General features: G+C 41.3%; 1 protein-coding gene across 10 annotated transcripts in view; it reads right to left on the bottom strand.

Moving 5' to 3' along the window:
• MBNL3 (muscleblind like splicing regulator 3) overlaps positions 1-15,794 on the bottom strand; it is a 243,423-nt gene extending 227,629 nt beyond the window's left edge. For 6 of the 10 annotated variants that reach the window (XM_057717471.1, XM_057717462.1, XM_057717468.1 and 3 more), the window contains exon 1: positions 15,531-15,794. The gene's annotated coding sequence lies outside the window, so the exon portion shown is untranslated. Of the gene's footprint in view, positions 1-10,309; positions 10,401-14,049; positions 14,111-14,992 lie in introns of those variants that run through there. The other 4 variants (XM_057717463.1, XM_057717464.1, XM_057717465.1 and 1 more) reach the window with 4 other exon arrangements.
• Between the last annotated feature and the right edge of the window lie 972 nt (positions 15,795-16,766).

Here is a 16,766-nt window from a genome sequence, read left to right as displayed (position 1 = left end):
AGGTTTATTTTTTAAACTAGATGTTAAAATATAAAATCCACAAAAAACTCAAGTTGCCAGATACAACCCAGGGAAGCTGCTGCCCATGTTAAAATTTCTAACTTGATGAAGGACTGACACTGAATCTTAGTCTAAAGGGAACTCATAGAGTAAAAGTCCATCCTTGGCAGTTATATTGGCACCCTTATTGTTTTTTATAGCTTTTCCCACCTTCTCTTTCATTTTCATTGAGCCTGACTTATAGAAAGATGTCAGTCACATTTTCACAAATTCAGTAGCACTAACTTGTCTCTAAAGCCATTTAAAAACAATCCTATCTATTATTTTGGCTGAATTCCACTGTCCTTTTTTTTTCTCCAAACCTCTCCCAGTTCTTTTATGACAAGCTTAATCTTGTACCTTAAAGGCAAAAAGAATAAACACCAGAGCTCTTCACGGATTACTTAATCAGACTGCGCAAATAATATTCTGCATATTAACAGAGACACTGGGCAAGTAGGATAGGCACTCAATACATATTTGGCGATTTACAGATATTTCTTATATTCTACATTTGATGAGTAAAAGTAGGGTGAAAGATCTGCTTCACCTCTGCCTCCCTGTCAGCCAATAAGTACATCTAAGTCACTCCCCTACCCTAAAAACAAAAACAAAACTCTTCCTTCCCTTGATTCTATTTCCTTGTTAAGTTCCAACATTTTTCATCCTTAATCATCAAATATCTCACAAAAGCAATCATTACCACTTTCATTTCCAAACTTTTCATTTACTCCTCAACCCTCCGTAAACAGGTTTCTGGTCTCTAAGAAGTCACCAATGACCTTTTAAATACCAAAACTAGTGGCCTCAAATTACATAATTCCTTTGATATTTGTTCATTTCCTGCCCCCCCCACCCCATTCTAGAAACTTTCTTTCTCCTTTGCTTCTGTGACACAAAGAGATTCCTCCCCTGATGCTCTCCTTGGGGTGCCCTGGCCACTCCTAAGGGTAAGAGACTGACTCACAAGGCTTTGCTCTGTTATTTTCTCTCCATTTTAGACAAGTTTAATCCAACTTTGTTCTAGGTTTTTCAAAGTAGCTGTTTCAGCAGCACTTTCACTCAACATCATTTCACACTCCTGAAGCTTCACTCTTCATCCTGTTACTTCCCACCCTACTGCAGCACCATCTACCAGAGAGCTAAACCAGTCATTTGTTCTAGCAAGATGATTAAGAGATTAATGTTGGCTTGACTGAAAAGGAAATAAATGTCTTTACTGATGGAAGAGGCAGGCCATGGGTCATGAGATGGTCCCCAAATAACAACGAGAATATGACTAGACAAAGAAGAAATTATTTTGTGTTTGTGGGGTGGTGTGGGGTTGTATTTAAAAGTGAGCAAAGAGCTGAAGGTGCAATTTTTAGCCTGATATCTACTGATGCCAAAGAGAGTACTTGCCTGGCTAGAACCAACTGCATTTCATAGCTAGAAGAAATGTTGTCATAACAGTAATGAAAGCACCTAGCAGAGCATCTGGCTACAGTAACTGTTCGATAAATGTCAGTTGACTCTAAATAAACACCTATTATAGGACGTTTTTATTGGGTGTGAAAATGGGGGTTCAAATTTTATTCCTATATATAAACTCCTGCCTACAGATATTAAGACTGATTTAAAAGTATAATACATTCCTGTAGGTGAAGGTGGTAGTAAGCACTGCCACCCAAGAACTCCAAGAGCCAATGTCACCCTGTCTGGGCCTGTCAGCATGAGGTGTCAAGGGAAGTTGCAAGCCTCTGACATGTCACGTGGTTAAGTTCTATACCACTATTCACACCCAGCAAATCAGAAAAGGGCCCTTAATGACACAAAAGCAATGGCTGCTGATTTTACTTTCTGACTTTCTATGGCCTAAGTTCTGTCCTGCTCTAGGAAGCTAAAAGTTTGAAGACTCCGAAGTCTGGATGTGTGCTTCACAACACTCCCTCTACAGGGATTCAAGGAAACCCAGCTTATTTTCACTTAAGAACAAACCAACCAACCAACCTCTCATTTCAAGAGGGGTTTGTTTTGTTTTGTTTTGTTTTGTTTTGTTTTGTTTTGTTTGAATTACGACCCAACATGAGGAACAATAGGAACCAGAGCTCCTCTCCTGGGGCTGAGATGACCAGGCTTTTGTTTTTCTTGTATCCAATCGTTTCAGGCTTCCTGAAAACACTAATGGTGGCAATTCTTGGAATCAAGGGGTTTTCCTCACTTATCAGCTAAGAAAAATTTTGCCAACAGCAATACAAACATCTTAATTTTCTTTTGGCCAACAGGGTCCCACGAAAATGAGGAATATGATATAAGGAATTATCCAAGCAAAAGACTAGCAAATCTAGCATCTTTCTTTCCATCTTCCTTCTTCATTCCAGAAGACAGTTTGCCCTCATAGTCTCATTGCCTTCTGAGGGAAATTTTCATTCACAATAAACAAAATAAACTCACCTGTCGAAGGTTTTGTGTTCCCTGTATACCCTGAAGTTTTAAATGAAATTTGACAGGTATGGTACACAAGGGATCATAATATTTCACAGACTGAGAAGAGCTAGGATGATGTGTGAAATGAATGACAGCTTGGGGTTTAGCTGGGTTTTGCACACCTTCTTCCATAGCTTTTTCTTATCAGTATTAATTTGCCAAGTATTCACACACACACAAAAAACCCCATAGGGCTCAAGTGAAAAAAAGTAGCTAAGTGTTCATCATCAGATGAAAGGATAAAGAGGATGTGAGATACACACACACACACACACACACACACAATGGAATACTACTCACCCATAAAAATGAATGAAATAATGCCATTTGCAGCAACATGGATGGACCTAGAGATTATCATACTGAGTGAAGTAAATCAGACAAAGACAAATATCATATGATATCACTTAAACGCAGAATCTAAAAAAATGATACAAAGGAATTTATTTACAAAACAGACACAGACTTAAAAAAAAACTTACGGTTACCAAAGGGGAAAGGTGGGGGAAGGGATAAATTAGGAGTTTGAGATTAACATATACACACTACTATATATAAAATAATCAACAAGGGCCTACCATATAGCACAGGGAACTACAGCAAAAACTGGCACTACAGTGTAAAGCAATTACACTCCAATAAAGAGCTTTAAAAAAAAAAGGCTTTACAGGCAAAGCTGAATATATATATATACATATATATACATACATAACCTATGGGGAAGGGAATCTGAAAAAGAATATATCACTTTGCTGTACACCTGAAACTAATACAACATTGTAAATCAACTATACTTCAATAAAATTTAAAAATAAAAATAAATACACATATTGGAATACTACTCAGCCACAAAAAAGAATGAAATTTTGCCATTTGCAACAACATGAATAGACTTGGAGGACATTATGCTAAGTGAAATAAGTCAGAAAGAGAAAAACAAGTGTATAATATCACTCATGTGTGGAATCTAAAAAATACAACAAACTAGTGAATATAACAAAAAAGAGGCAGACTCACAGATACAGAAAACAAACTAGTGGTTACCAGTAAGGGGGGCAATATAGGGGTGAGGGAGTGGGAGGTATTGGATTAGAAACACACAAGGATGTATTGTACAACACAAGGAATATAGCCAATATTTTGTAATAACTGTAAAGAGTGTAACCTTTAAAATTGTATAAATAATTTAAAAATTTTAAAAAGTAGCTGACACCCCAAACCAATGACTAATTTTGTTTGCCCAAAACACACAAACAACCACATGCTTGCTGCAACTGAAAATCCTGAGTAACTCACACTTAAACTGTCCACATTTTATTCTACCTACTCTATGCTACTAAAATGTTGCTTATGGTGAAACAGATGCTATAGGCAAAGTTATCCTGTGGCCTAAAACCATACATATTAGTGCTCTCCAAATAGCTTTAACAAACAGAATAAGAAATAGCTAAAACCTGTCACTCCAAAGATCGGGAAATGTATGCAGATTCATCCATCATTTTTTAGTTTTTATCATCATGAATAGAGTAATGCATAATAACACTTTATTATGGTGCTTAATTTGTTTTACATCCCATTTAATAAATTGATTGCTAATTACACAACCATTAGATGTGTAAGCCTTTCTCTATTCTTAACAAGTTTTAAATATGGTATATCTGAAGAGGGAGATAAGAACTCATTTACAATGACAGAGTTTAGTTACCAACTCATTAGAGCTGAGATTGTATTTTATTTCCAGAGCAGTAACTTAAGTTTAACATTTAAATGTCTGTGATGAAAAGCCTAATTTCATTTCAAATTTTCAGTGTGGAGAAAGCAACAATGCTTTAAGGCTCTGAAAGATGTCCACAGTAAAAGACCGTTGGGAATAAAGTCAACATGTCCAGCCATAAAAGAGATTTCATGGCACTGGGAGAGAACTGGGGATGGCGGGGGGGGGGGGGGGGAGGGGTAAGGACAAGATCCTTATGATCCTACCAGAGGTGCAACAGTACCCCAGAAGGCAAAATTTTCCTCCCCCAACAGTGTTTTAATTCAAAGGAATATGCACAAATTGTCCACATTTCTAAGGTTGTTTCCAGTCTCTTGATGGATTACACTCAGTACCTCATATGAGTAATTCTTTTTATTCCTACTGCTGGGCTTAATTCTCATCAGCACAAAAAAAGTAATTAGAAAGGCTATGTGGGGACCTCCCTGGTGGCCCAGTAGTTAAGAATCCGCCTGCCAATACAGGGGACACAGGTTCGATCCCTGGTTCGGGAAGATCCCACATGCCAAGGAGCAACTGAACAGTGTGCCACAATTACTGAGCCTGCGCTCTAGAGCCTGCAAGCCGCAACTATCGAGCCCTTGAGCCAGAACTACTGAAGTCCTTGGGCCAGAGCCCTTGCTCTGCAATAAGAGAAGCCACCGCAATAAGAAGCCCATGCACTGCAACAAAGAGTAGCCCCTGCTTGCCACAACTAGAGAAAGCCTGTGCAGCAACAAAGACCCAACACAGCCAATAAATAAATTATTTTAAAAAAAGAAAGGCTATGTGACTATCATCGTCTTTATTTGTATAATCATTCCCATCAATATCCTAGGTATATTTAAGATTCTTGGCTTATGCCTCCCATTCACAATTTTAAAATTCCTTTTAACGTGTCCCTTTGTTCATTGCTGAAAAAAATAGCCACCCACAGGCTTTCTTCCAACGTATGGTAAATGTGTACATTTATATTTATTTAAAAATCAGCTTTCTTCTCTCTTGATATGACCATTTTAGATTTGTAAAAACCAAAACCAGGGACCTCCCTGGTGGGGCTGTGGTTAAGAATCTGCCTGCCAATGCAGGGGACATGGGTTCAATCCCTGGTCCAGGAAGATCCCACATGCCACGAAGCAACTAAGCCCGTGCATCACAACCACTGACCCTGTGCTCTAGAGCCTGCAAACCACAACTACTGAGCCCGTGTGCTGCAACTACTGAAGCCTACGTGCCTAGAGCCGGAGCTGCGCAACAAGAGAAGCCACGGCACTGAGAAGCCCGTGCACAGCAACGAAGAACAGCCCGTTAATCTCAACTAGAGATAGCCCGCAAGCCACGACGAAGACCCAATGCAGCATAAATAAATAAATTTAAAAACAAAAAAAAAAACCAAAACCAATTTTTGAACTCTTTAAACTTACATTAAACTCATCCTATAATAACTGGGGTTTTTTCTACATTTAAATTTTTTTGACCATTCTTTTGCTACTAGATGCACCTCACACCAAGGCATCCCAAGATTTTTAGTTATTGTTGTTTTTCTAAGATGTCCTTTTTTGTCTCCTGTTCCTAGCTAGCATTATTTTCTGTGTCTCATGGTCTATCAATACCACTTGGTAAATACATAATACTCATACAAAGTGTATACTCTCAGGACTACAACATATTATAGATGTTAAATCTTACAGCATTCCTACAGCAATATCTCACTTCTCAGTTTGAAAAAGACACACAACTGTCAAGGTACTTAACCAACATCATTCATTATGTCAGCACCCAAGCCCCCAGTATCTCTCAACCACTTCCCCTTCAAAAAAAAAAAAAAAGAAAGAAAGAAAGAAAAAGAAAAAAAAGGAAAAAGCATTTCTGACCCAGTTTGGAATAACATCTACTAAAACATTGACTTTTAAACCTTTTCAACAGCAACAAATAGTAAGTAACACATTTTACACCCTAAGTACATATGTGCACAGATCTGAAATAAGTCTCACCAAAAATATTGAAGCTTACTACATGATATATTCTGGTGTTTTCTTGCTGTATATTTTATTCACTTTTGTTTAAAAAAATGCCAGTCATAGCTTACTAAATTGATTTCATTATACACTAATGACTTGTTGCCCACCACTTGAAGACTACACTGATAGAACAAATAGACTTTTCACACGCCACAAGGTAATGGTATTGGCTCCACTTATAGCAGGGTAAATCTTCATTAATTTTGAGGCCACTAGTACAGACTGTGGTAACTGAATCTGAACCAGCTTGAAATATATTTGGAGATAACCTAGAAAGAAAGGGTTTGCTAAACAAAACATGATGTCAAGAAGATGGAAGGGGTGTTTAATCTCTTAGAAAAAGACACTTCTAAGGTTTATGGATCATTATTTAAATGCAGCTGTGTTGCTAATTACAAATGCGTATTAATATTCAGGTCACCAGGACATCTACTCAGAAGAACCTTGTTTGTTCTTAACCCAAAACATTTTGTAAATCAGAATATTATTTTTAATCTGAATTCACAAAATTTTAGTGTATCAACATTCAAACGCAAGAGGGAGGGAGGCTCAAGAGGAAGGGGATATGGGGATATATGTACACATAGAGCTGATTCACTTTGTTGCACAACAGAAACTAACACAACACTGTAAAGCAATTATACTCCAATAAAGAAAAAAAAGAATGCTCAAAACAATAAATTCATGCTTAAAAAAAATTTTTTTTAGTTCATCCAAGTCACTTTTTTGTTTATAAATGTGCTTGAAACATCATCTAATAGTAACAACAGTAATTGGTATACAGTTCATTTGTAGAGTGTTTTAAACTTTGGAAAACTTTTATTTTTTGAACTGGTAATGACCAGCAATCTTTGGATTACTGAATATTTAAAAAGTATGTAATGACATTTTCCAGACCCAAAAATGAAACCTAATATTGGGTTTGTTCTGCCTGTGACAGATTACTCAAGCCCATGAAGAAACCCAGGTGTCTGGCCTATTATGATTGCCTGTATTTTAGAGGTCCAGTCCGCCCTTGCCATTCCCCCACCAAATTGGGAAGATATGAAAGAAAATTTCAAGGTAAAGGACCAAGCCAAGTTCTGAAGTGGGGGTGTCCCACAACCTCCCGTATGCAGAGGTATCTGTTAAAGAATTTAGATGTTTATCCTTTATAAACACTTACCATTTTAGCAAAATTGAAGGCTTAGGAAGCCAAGGGAGTGAAGGACAGGCCAGGAAGTCAGGAATTCCTGGATGTGAACCTAATCTCAGTCCTATTCTGTTTTTGCTCTAAATCAATGCCAAATTCTTCACACCTCAGCTCCTTTATAGCAGACAAGAATTATACTGCAGACAAAACTGTTTCCTGGGAATGTCTTAGGTTAAATGGTTAATATTACAGCCCTCACAAATACTTCCACAAGAGGTAGAGCATTCTTCATACATATTATTTACGTTCTTTATATTAGGGAATTGAAACGGAATATTGATGTCCTGCTAAACTGACCTTGAAAAGAGATCATTCTTTCCACCCCTGAATTCTTGTACACTTTAGCAATGATCAGTTATTCAACCAATTAGGAAATTCAATCATATGGTCTTAAAGGTTTTTAAGGTAGCTGTATCACTTGTGAGTTGACCATTTTCAGGCAGCTAATACTTGGCAAGTTCAGGGCCCTTATCTTTATTTGTCCCTCCTCCACTGGGTCATCAACCTAAAGGAAATGCCCTCCTCACCCACGTCTTGATTTGGCACCCCATGGGAAAGTCAGTTGGTCCCTGTCATGAAAAGAGGCTTCGTTTTTCATACCACAAGGCAGCACATCCATATCTAGCTCTGCCCACGCTGCTTTAGGCTCCTCAAAAGGCAGACTATGTTTTCACTTTCTCCTCACCACTTCATGATAAAAGTGCCCTGGTCCCTTAGTGGCATTTAATGAATGGTCCTCTCTCCCTGGATTTGGACTGTTGGCCTTTTCGACCAGTCATTAACTGGCAGGAAATGCCCTTCTCAGCAATCACTATTGTGTAAATAGAGCTATAAACTTTCGAAGGCCAGTGCAACCCCAGACCCTAAAGCTGCACGTGTTAGGAGGATCTTGATTGTAAAAGCACTGCCTTCCAAATTAAACTCAAACCACATGATACAGTCCATAAAATATACAAAACATGCAGCCCAGTGACAGATTTATTGTGGCCCTACAGAATAAAGCCAAAAAAAAAAAAAACTCTATACAGAAAACACTGCTACTTTTGACCCATGTAGCCCCCAAACAGGAAGTTAAAAGCAAATCAGCCAGCTGTGGCCTCACTAAGTTATGAAGGAGACCAGTGCAAACGGCATTTCCTGTCATTGCTTGTCACCATTTCTCAGTGCCTCTGTGTGAACTGTTTTCATAGATGGCTAAAAATATTATGGAAATTTCTTTGGGGATAGATGGAAGTCATTGAGGAGGGCTATTAGATGATCTAGGCTTGCAAGTGAAAAACGTAACTTTTACCAAAAAAATTTCCTTAGCAAAAGTCACACAACCAGTCACTTGAACTTCTGCATTTTTAATGAATGTAAGAATAACAGACCACATTAGGAAAAGTAAAAGTGTTCAGAAAATGACATTAGATAGCCTAGATATTTCCTGTTAATTTGGGGTCAATTTTCAGAACCACAATTTGCATGCACCTGATTAGTAAGAGAGAACTGCAGACTACAATATCCCAGAGAAGAGGAACTAGCTTCTTAAATTTGGTTTCCCTCTCTCTCACACACACTCTTTCTCCTCTCTCTCTCCAGCCCACAGCATGACTTGTGCAACTTCAAAGTATGTGCATGTATGAGAGCTCTCTAAAGGGATCACAGTTTAGATCCTTTATTATTATCACCACACTCTTCACAACATATGGAGGTATTCGCGTCTTTTTCTAGCACTGTGAAATGCCAAGCCCTGTGTCACATTTCTCCAGCCTGTCAACTTCTCAAAGAGCTTTGGAGGGGAAGTTTCAGTCAGAAAGTACAAGCATTTTGCCCTCATATTATTGCTACGCTGAAGCTCTCAGTACGTCCGAATGAGTCCCCCAGCAAAACCAGCTTTATCTGAGAAAGAGGATTAATGAATGGTAGCAAGGCAGCTAGTTGGCCAAAGTTCCGCCAAACTCTGTCTTTCTCAAAAAAATGCCTTCCCTTGGGGAGCCTTGTCAATCTGATTCCAGCCCAGACCCTGGCTTCAGAAAGCCCGCAGAGCGCTTATTGACACAGCCCGTCTGTGGCTGAGGCCAATGCAACAGGCATTCACGAAACAGATCAGGTTACCTGGCACCTCCTCGACACCCCCCCCCCTCCATGTTTTTCTGCATTTGAAACCCTTAGACATAAAATGTGGCCCTATAATCTGTACTGTTTTTCACTTCATACTTCTGGGTGAGCTAAAAAGGTTTTTCTTCATGCTATCCAGTTACTTAGGAAAAATGCTGACATCAACAACTTGGGAGTTTAAATTTTTCTCAACATCATTTCTGAAAAGAATCCACTCCCCTTCTCTAGTATCCTCATTGATCACAGATAGCAAGAATCTGGGGAAACATCAACGTGTTCTTTAACAAAATAGCACCCACAATTGGGCCATTTATCGAATGCCTGCTTTTCAGAGGACAAACGCAAACTCCAGTTGGGTGCTGAGGTGAAACGTGATCTCCGCCACTGTGCCATGAGTTTGTTTCTATACATTTTATATAGACCTCAGACAAACCACTACATAGTACATGAATCCAATCATAATAAAGCAGCCACCTTAACATTATAGCAAAAAACTGAGGAATTATACTATGGGATATATGCCCAAGCTAATACTATACACGGTGCTTTTGTTCTGCTTTGTTTTGTTTTCCCGCGTGAAAGTTGAAGACTAAAAACAAAAGGTGAAATGCAAGCTCGCTGGTTCTTTTACGGTCTCATTTTTCGCTAACAGGCGACCTCTCCTCCCCCCCCCCCAAAAACACCCCCATGTTTGGTTTCTTCATGCTGCTATATATGGAGAGACTACAAAAGCTGTACCTAAAGACTGATGGTGCTCTGGGCACAAAAGATGATTGTGGTGGACCTGAAATGGCACCTCTTGTCTCTTCCACCGTGTGGACTTCGCTTTCTGGAAACAGTAAAAAGAAGCGCTATTCATACCTGTATCTTGGTAAATAAAAACCTATGCAAATTCACCCTCTAAATGGGCAATCAGTGTTTGACTGAAAATGAGACAGCTCTCAGTGTCCTTTCTGGGTTTTGTCTGACTTCATCACTTTCTAAACTATACATGACACGAGGCATCTGAGTCACGGTATTTCTGATTTTGTTCCTTTTTTTATCTGGTAAAACGGTTTGAAGGACTGTTTCTCCGTAACTTCTTGTGCAGACTGATTTCTCCAGGATGTGCCAAAGATATACTAAATGCAACTACAGGTGACAGAAAAGGAGCAACTGGCTTTCAGGCTACTCGAGGTCTCAGCCCAAAGGCTGCCATTGCTTGCTTTTCCCTGGACTTGTGAGAGAGCTGCTATCGTAGGCCTCCAGTAGGATATTCGTTGTTGTTAATTTTTTTTTTTTGTCAATAAAAAATAGATAATGCTACCTGCAATCACAGGAAGGCTGTTCATAAAAGAACAAGTGAGAAAGACGATTCTCCCACTCAACCAAGTTTTACTGAGAGCCTACTATGTGCCAGGCAGTGGGGATACGAGGTAAGGAGACCCGGGAACTTTCCTAATAAAGAATTACTCGTACATTCAAGGAAACCTGAATAAGCCTTAAGAAACCATTCTCAGATTTCCACACCAGTTGCGAACAATGCCAAGAAGCTCGAGATTCAAAAAATAACTGTTGGGACTATTTTAAGCTAATTTGAGTTAGCTAGAAAACAAGATCCGGCAAACTATCGGTTTCTAGAATGCTTCCATGACCTAAGGAGCTCACACAGCCTGCTGGAAGTCTAGTGCCAACATCCTGTAATTCTGCCCGGACTGCCTTTCTCAATTGGAGGGCCTTTACTTACAGGCCCTTCACTTCTGGGCCCTTCAAGTTCACCCACTCTGTGGGCATAAAACTAACTCCTGCCTAAGGCCAGAAACAAATCACTCCTTCTACTCATGAGCCAACTTAACGCTGACGGAAGAAGGACTTAAGGGTGGACATAATATTTTAACAAGCGTGCCTAATGGATTCCTAAATCTGTAATCGGTCTCCTTTTTTTCCCTTAACACTTTCTGCTCATGGTTGTTATAGAGAGTTCTGGGGTTACCATGCTTGAGTTTCCTGAAAAGGCTCACATACATATAGAGGGAGAAAAATATATATATATACACACACGTGTGTGACATGTATGTACGTGAATATCACAACATACGTTATACACAATGTACATGTATATACATTCATATGTACATTCACTTACATATATACACTCCCCGCACACGCGGGCATACTTAAATCAAGCTTCCTTTCATTTCTGTTTCCTCTTGAGTTCTGATCAACGTACCCTTTCTCTGAAAATTAACTGGAGTTGAACATACAGAGCCTCAGAGAGAAATTGTGTAATACAAACATTTATTATAGTTTATTGTGAACCTTTTTGTCTTTCATTCTTAGAATTGGAGGATTGCTGTAAAAATAAGTATATTTTTCCATACTCTTCCAGGAATAAGTCAATGCACGGCTGTATTAATTGTCCTAAAATGAAGACTAATTTTGCACACGTGTGCACATGTGTGTGCTTGCATGTTCCCAGACGACTTGGGAGTACCTTTATTTCTCAAATAAAAATAATGTCCCTCTTCCCAGATTGCATTATTTATCCATCACTCTTTTAAAAGCACTGTCACTCAATATCAAGTAGAAGTAAATGATGGTTTTACATTATGTCTTCACTAGAATGATCTGGAAAAAAAAACCTTTCTAATCCCTTTTAGGGCACATGGATGTAATTAACACCTAATAATGTAATTGATACCTTATTTATCCTAACTCTCAAAATTGCCTTTCCAACATTGTCATTTGGCTGTCTTGCCGCAATATATAACCATTTAGGAAGAGCGGGATGCCACACAACCATCTGGATTCCTTAAGATCTAAAAGCCTGCATTAATACAGATCTAATTGCTTTCCTTTGGGTCATAATTTGCATTTGTTTGTTTTGGGTTGGTTGGCAATTAAACTACTTGCTCCCAAACAGTTTATTCTCTTACAGGAAAAAGGCCCACCTCATCTTATCTGAAGCACAGGTTTCTATTTTTTGAATTGAGAACTGTGTCACACGTAGGGACAGGCAGAAAAATCCCCCAAAGAAACAAAACTTCTGATTTCTAATTTCTTGACATTGCATCCATTTATAATGGGAGAAAAATCCATCTGTTCACCCTACTAGATATTGTTATAAGAAAACTCAACTGTATGGAAGCACCCTGACAAAGTGAAGGTGAGTGTAGCCTGCGTGCTCTTTCAGACACTTGATAGTTTTAACATGGCAGTGACCATTATCTAACTTTAATTACAGGATCAAATTACTTGTCAAACATGGCCTGTAACTTATTCTTGTCTGCTAGGCCCCAATCCCTGTTTGTAATCCTATCAGACAATGTGATTTATTTCAAAACAGAACAATTCTGCCACCTTCCTGAATTGACTGTGCTATTAAGCAGGATAAGTGTGCATTTTTTGGAAGGAAAATCTTTATCCCATTAGAGCTTCTCACTCCTTTCTTCCTTTCCCTCTCGTGTCTAAAGACAGCTGTGGGGAGAACACAACTGTATTTCCAACTACACTGTCAGCATCTGCACAGCAGCCCAGACACCGCCACTGTTCCAGCACGTGCAGTACTGTACAGCCTCCAAAGACAAAACCTTTTTTCCCCAAGCTGCTCTGATTACTTTTTCATATGGCAGAGCTGGACAGATAATAATACACCTACTGGTCAGAAAGATGAATTACAGAAGTGCCTAGCAGTGCAGTGAGAAGCAAGGCAACCCATTTGAGGCAAATAAAATGCAGGCAATTAGGAGAATACACATTCTAAACGACTTCATATTTTGAGGTTCTTGCCAGCAAGCAAAAAAAATCTTCTGTTTAAATTAAAAGCTGCACACAAAATCTTCTCTCCTCTGTGAGTTTACCAACTAGTCACTTTTCTTTTTAACTCGACATTTATTAAGCACCCAATTTGTGCAAAGCACTGCTTAGGTAAAAGGTAGGTGCAGGAGATTACCGAAGAGAATTTGGATAGGTTTTATCCCCCTTAAAAAGCAGCTGTTGTGAAATGCCTGGAGTGGACAGTTGAGGGAAAAATGGGACTTTATAGTAGTCCTGGGAATCATTATGAGTGCTTAAAGCAGCAAAGGAAATTAGAGAAATGAAGTAGCTCTTAGAAATAGAGTGAAACATGCAGTCACCACCTCTAGCCCAGCACTATATCAATTCTCTCTCAAAATATTTTTTTTTCTGACAAACGCCTTCATTTATGTTTTCACACGAGGTCTCCAATCTCATCACTATATGAAGCCGCAGAATGTTTGGCAAAATGTCTTCCTAATGTCTGTGACACTAGTTCAGTTTGTCTATTCTGGCCCCAAGGTTTAGTCCCCCCCGCTGCCCTTTTAAGGATGCATTTGGGCCAAAGTCATTCAGCAACAAGGCAGCACATGAGGAAGCAAAGCTTCATGAACTGGAATCTAAGGATGTAATCACTAAAAATGGGAGAAGTGCTTTTGGTTACCCCTGCTCTCTTGCAAAAATGCAAATATCTATTTCTCTACCTGCAGGAGGAACTCTCCTTTCAGATGTGAAGCAATGAACTGCCCTGGACACTTTCTCCAACAATAATCTGGAAAACAGATTATATAGTAAATTCCACTGCAAACAGTTCAGTTCTTTCTAGGCACACTACAGTAGCACCTGGGCAGGAAAACTGCACCGTTTCTAATAGGTGCAAAACAATCTCTTTTTCCCCACCACTCCCCAGAAACTTGCTTAATTTAATAAGAGGAGAATCTGCCAGCCAAGTAGCTTCTGTTTCTTTGGGAGAAGTCAAAAGTGGACAGAGGTAGAATAATATCAGCTGGGCTATGGGCAGAGACCCTTTTAGGCTATGTTTAGGGAAGTTTTAATAAATATGAAAGCATCCCCCCAAAATATTACATATTGAGAAACGTTTTTAAAACAGCTTTAAAAAAGTATTTAAACATTAAGGACTAGATTTTCAGACGCAAAATGGAAAATGTGACTATAACTAGAAAAACTGAGATCTCTAAGCTTCATTGTCAATATGCCTTTCATCAAAAGGAAAAAATCTCAGGTGAATTGTATTAAACACTGTTGTCCAGTCACTTGCACAGCTATTTCAACAGTCCACTTTCCAACCATTATATCAGTAACCACCCAAATACTTATTAAACCAGGCAGTCATCATAGTGAAAAATTATCAATCATTTCAAAATTAAATCTTGCAGTAGTTTTGTTTTAATTGATGCTCTCCCATAAACTCGTGCAGCGTTAGGCTGTGAGGATCCATGCCCAATTCGTAAGCACTAGCAATTTAGGAACATCTAAGAAAAAAAAACCTCTTGGAAAGCACACTACCTTAATTACAGCAACAATAAATTCACCCTCACTATTGCGTCAGTCTATACCAATTAATAGTCAGTAGATAGAAAAACACACAGTAGGTCTACTAATGATAAAACTACACAGTTGAATTACCTGAATGTTAACTTGGGTTGCCCGTCTGGATTTAATTTCATTTTCTTACCATAAAAGCTATTTGTGTGAACGCTAAAAATTAAAGTTACCTTTTCAAGTCTCCTAAAATCTACCTTCAGGCCCTTCAGATGCCGGTAGTAAAAGCAAGCTGCCCAAATGTGTTGATTCAGAGCGGGAAGAGACGCGGCTCAGCACGAAAGCTGGGGCACTGCCCACGATATCCCACGGCCACGGGGAAAGGGGCGGCTAGAAGCATTTGCTGATGATATGCCATGCAAGAAGTTCCTTTAAATTACTGTAGATATTACATATACATTATATATATATATATAACATATATAAAGGAAGAAGTAGAAAAGAAATAAAGAAGGAAGCCGAACAAGAAGAAAGAGCAAAGCCCTAAAATTACAACAAAGTTGTAGCATTACTCTTCTTTCTATTTGCCATTTTGAAAAATAAAGTTTAAAAGGCATTCGATTTCGGTGGCGTGCTAGGAAGACAGCCACGCTCACCAACGCCAACTCCTCGCCAGCCTTACCTTCGGCCACTAGCTCGAACCCACAGACTAAGGGGTCCCGCTCTCAGCGGCAGCGGCGGGGGCAGCGGCAGCGACAGCGGCACATGCCATCTGTTAGCGGCAGAAGCAAAAGCAGCGCTGCGCGAGGTGGCCCCGGTGCCGGGAGAGCCTCTAGCACGGGTGGATATTCAATGCCGCCATTTTAAAGCGAGGCTTCAGAAATCATTAGATATAAGCAAATTAAAGCCCGCCCCACCTACAGAACTTCAGGGCTGGGACGGGCAACCCGGCTCCGAGTCGGCCGCGGTGGGGTATAAAATGTCAAGCGAGACACGCACACGAGGACTCCCGGACGGAGGCGACAATCCCTCCGAGCCCCTCTCCCCCCCCCCCCACCCCCTGTGCTTTGGCGAGCCTCCTTTCGGGCCCAGAGGCCAGAGGCTTTTCTCTTTCTCGACTACGCCGGGGCCCTTCCCCGGGACCGGCCGGCGGGCCGGGGGACAGAGGGGGACCCGAGCCGGCCCTCCCCGCGCCTCCCGAGCGCTTGGTTCAGTCCACTTGGAGCACACCTCGGGCTCCCCGGCTCCCTCGCGGCGGGCGGGCGTGGGGCTCCCGGCCGGGCGAGCGGCTGCCATGGCAACCCCGGCCCAAACCCCGCCCGGCCGCAGCCAAAGGCGTGCCCTCCGCCGGCCGGCCCCCGGCAGCGCCCGCCGACCCGGCGGCCCCGGTCCCGGCGGCCGGCCGGCCCCCGCAGTGCCCCGCGCCCGGCACACGCGTGGCGCGCCGAGGGCACGGCGCCGGCGAGGGGGGCTTCGGACGCCCCAACGGCAACTGCCAACAAACTCCGCCGGGCAGTGGAGCGGCGCGCGGGCGCTCCCGGCCTGGGAAGCGGAGCGCAGCCGCCCGGCCCCGCCCCGCCCGGCCAGGTAGCGCGACGCGCCCCGCACGCCCGTACCGGCCGCCCCGCCGCCGCCGCCGCCGCCGCTGCCGCCCTCACTTGGTCTGGCGTGCGCGGCTCCCAGCTTGGGACACGCGGGAATCGGGCCGCGTGCTGCCCTCGCTCGCGCGCCCAGCCGGGACTCTCTGTCCTCCGCCTCTTTCTCGATGCTCCCGGAGAGCGCCAAAAAGTCGCGCTCAGGATCCCGCTCGGAGTGCGGGCACTTTCTTCCTGCAGGGCGCTGTTACGCGGTTAAATATATATTCTTTGTGTTCATTTGTGCACGGGTCTCGGGGAGCTAAGCGCGGGCTTTATCCTCA

This window comes from Hippopotamus amphibius, chromosome X, assembly GCF_030028045.1.
Source record: "Hippopotamus amphibius kiboko isolate mHipAmp2 chromosome X, mHipAmp2.hap2, whole genome shotgun sequence".
Lineage (NCBI taxonomy): Eukaryota > Metazoa > Chordata > Mammalia > Artiodactyla > Hippopotamidae > Hippopotamus > Hippopotamus amphibius.
This window is presented reverse-complemented; position numbering and strand designations above follow the sequence as displayed.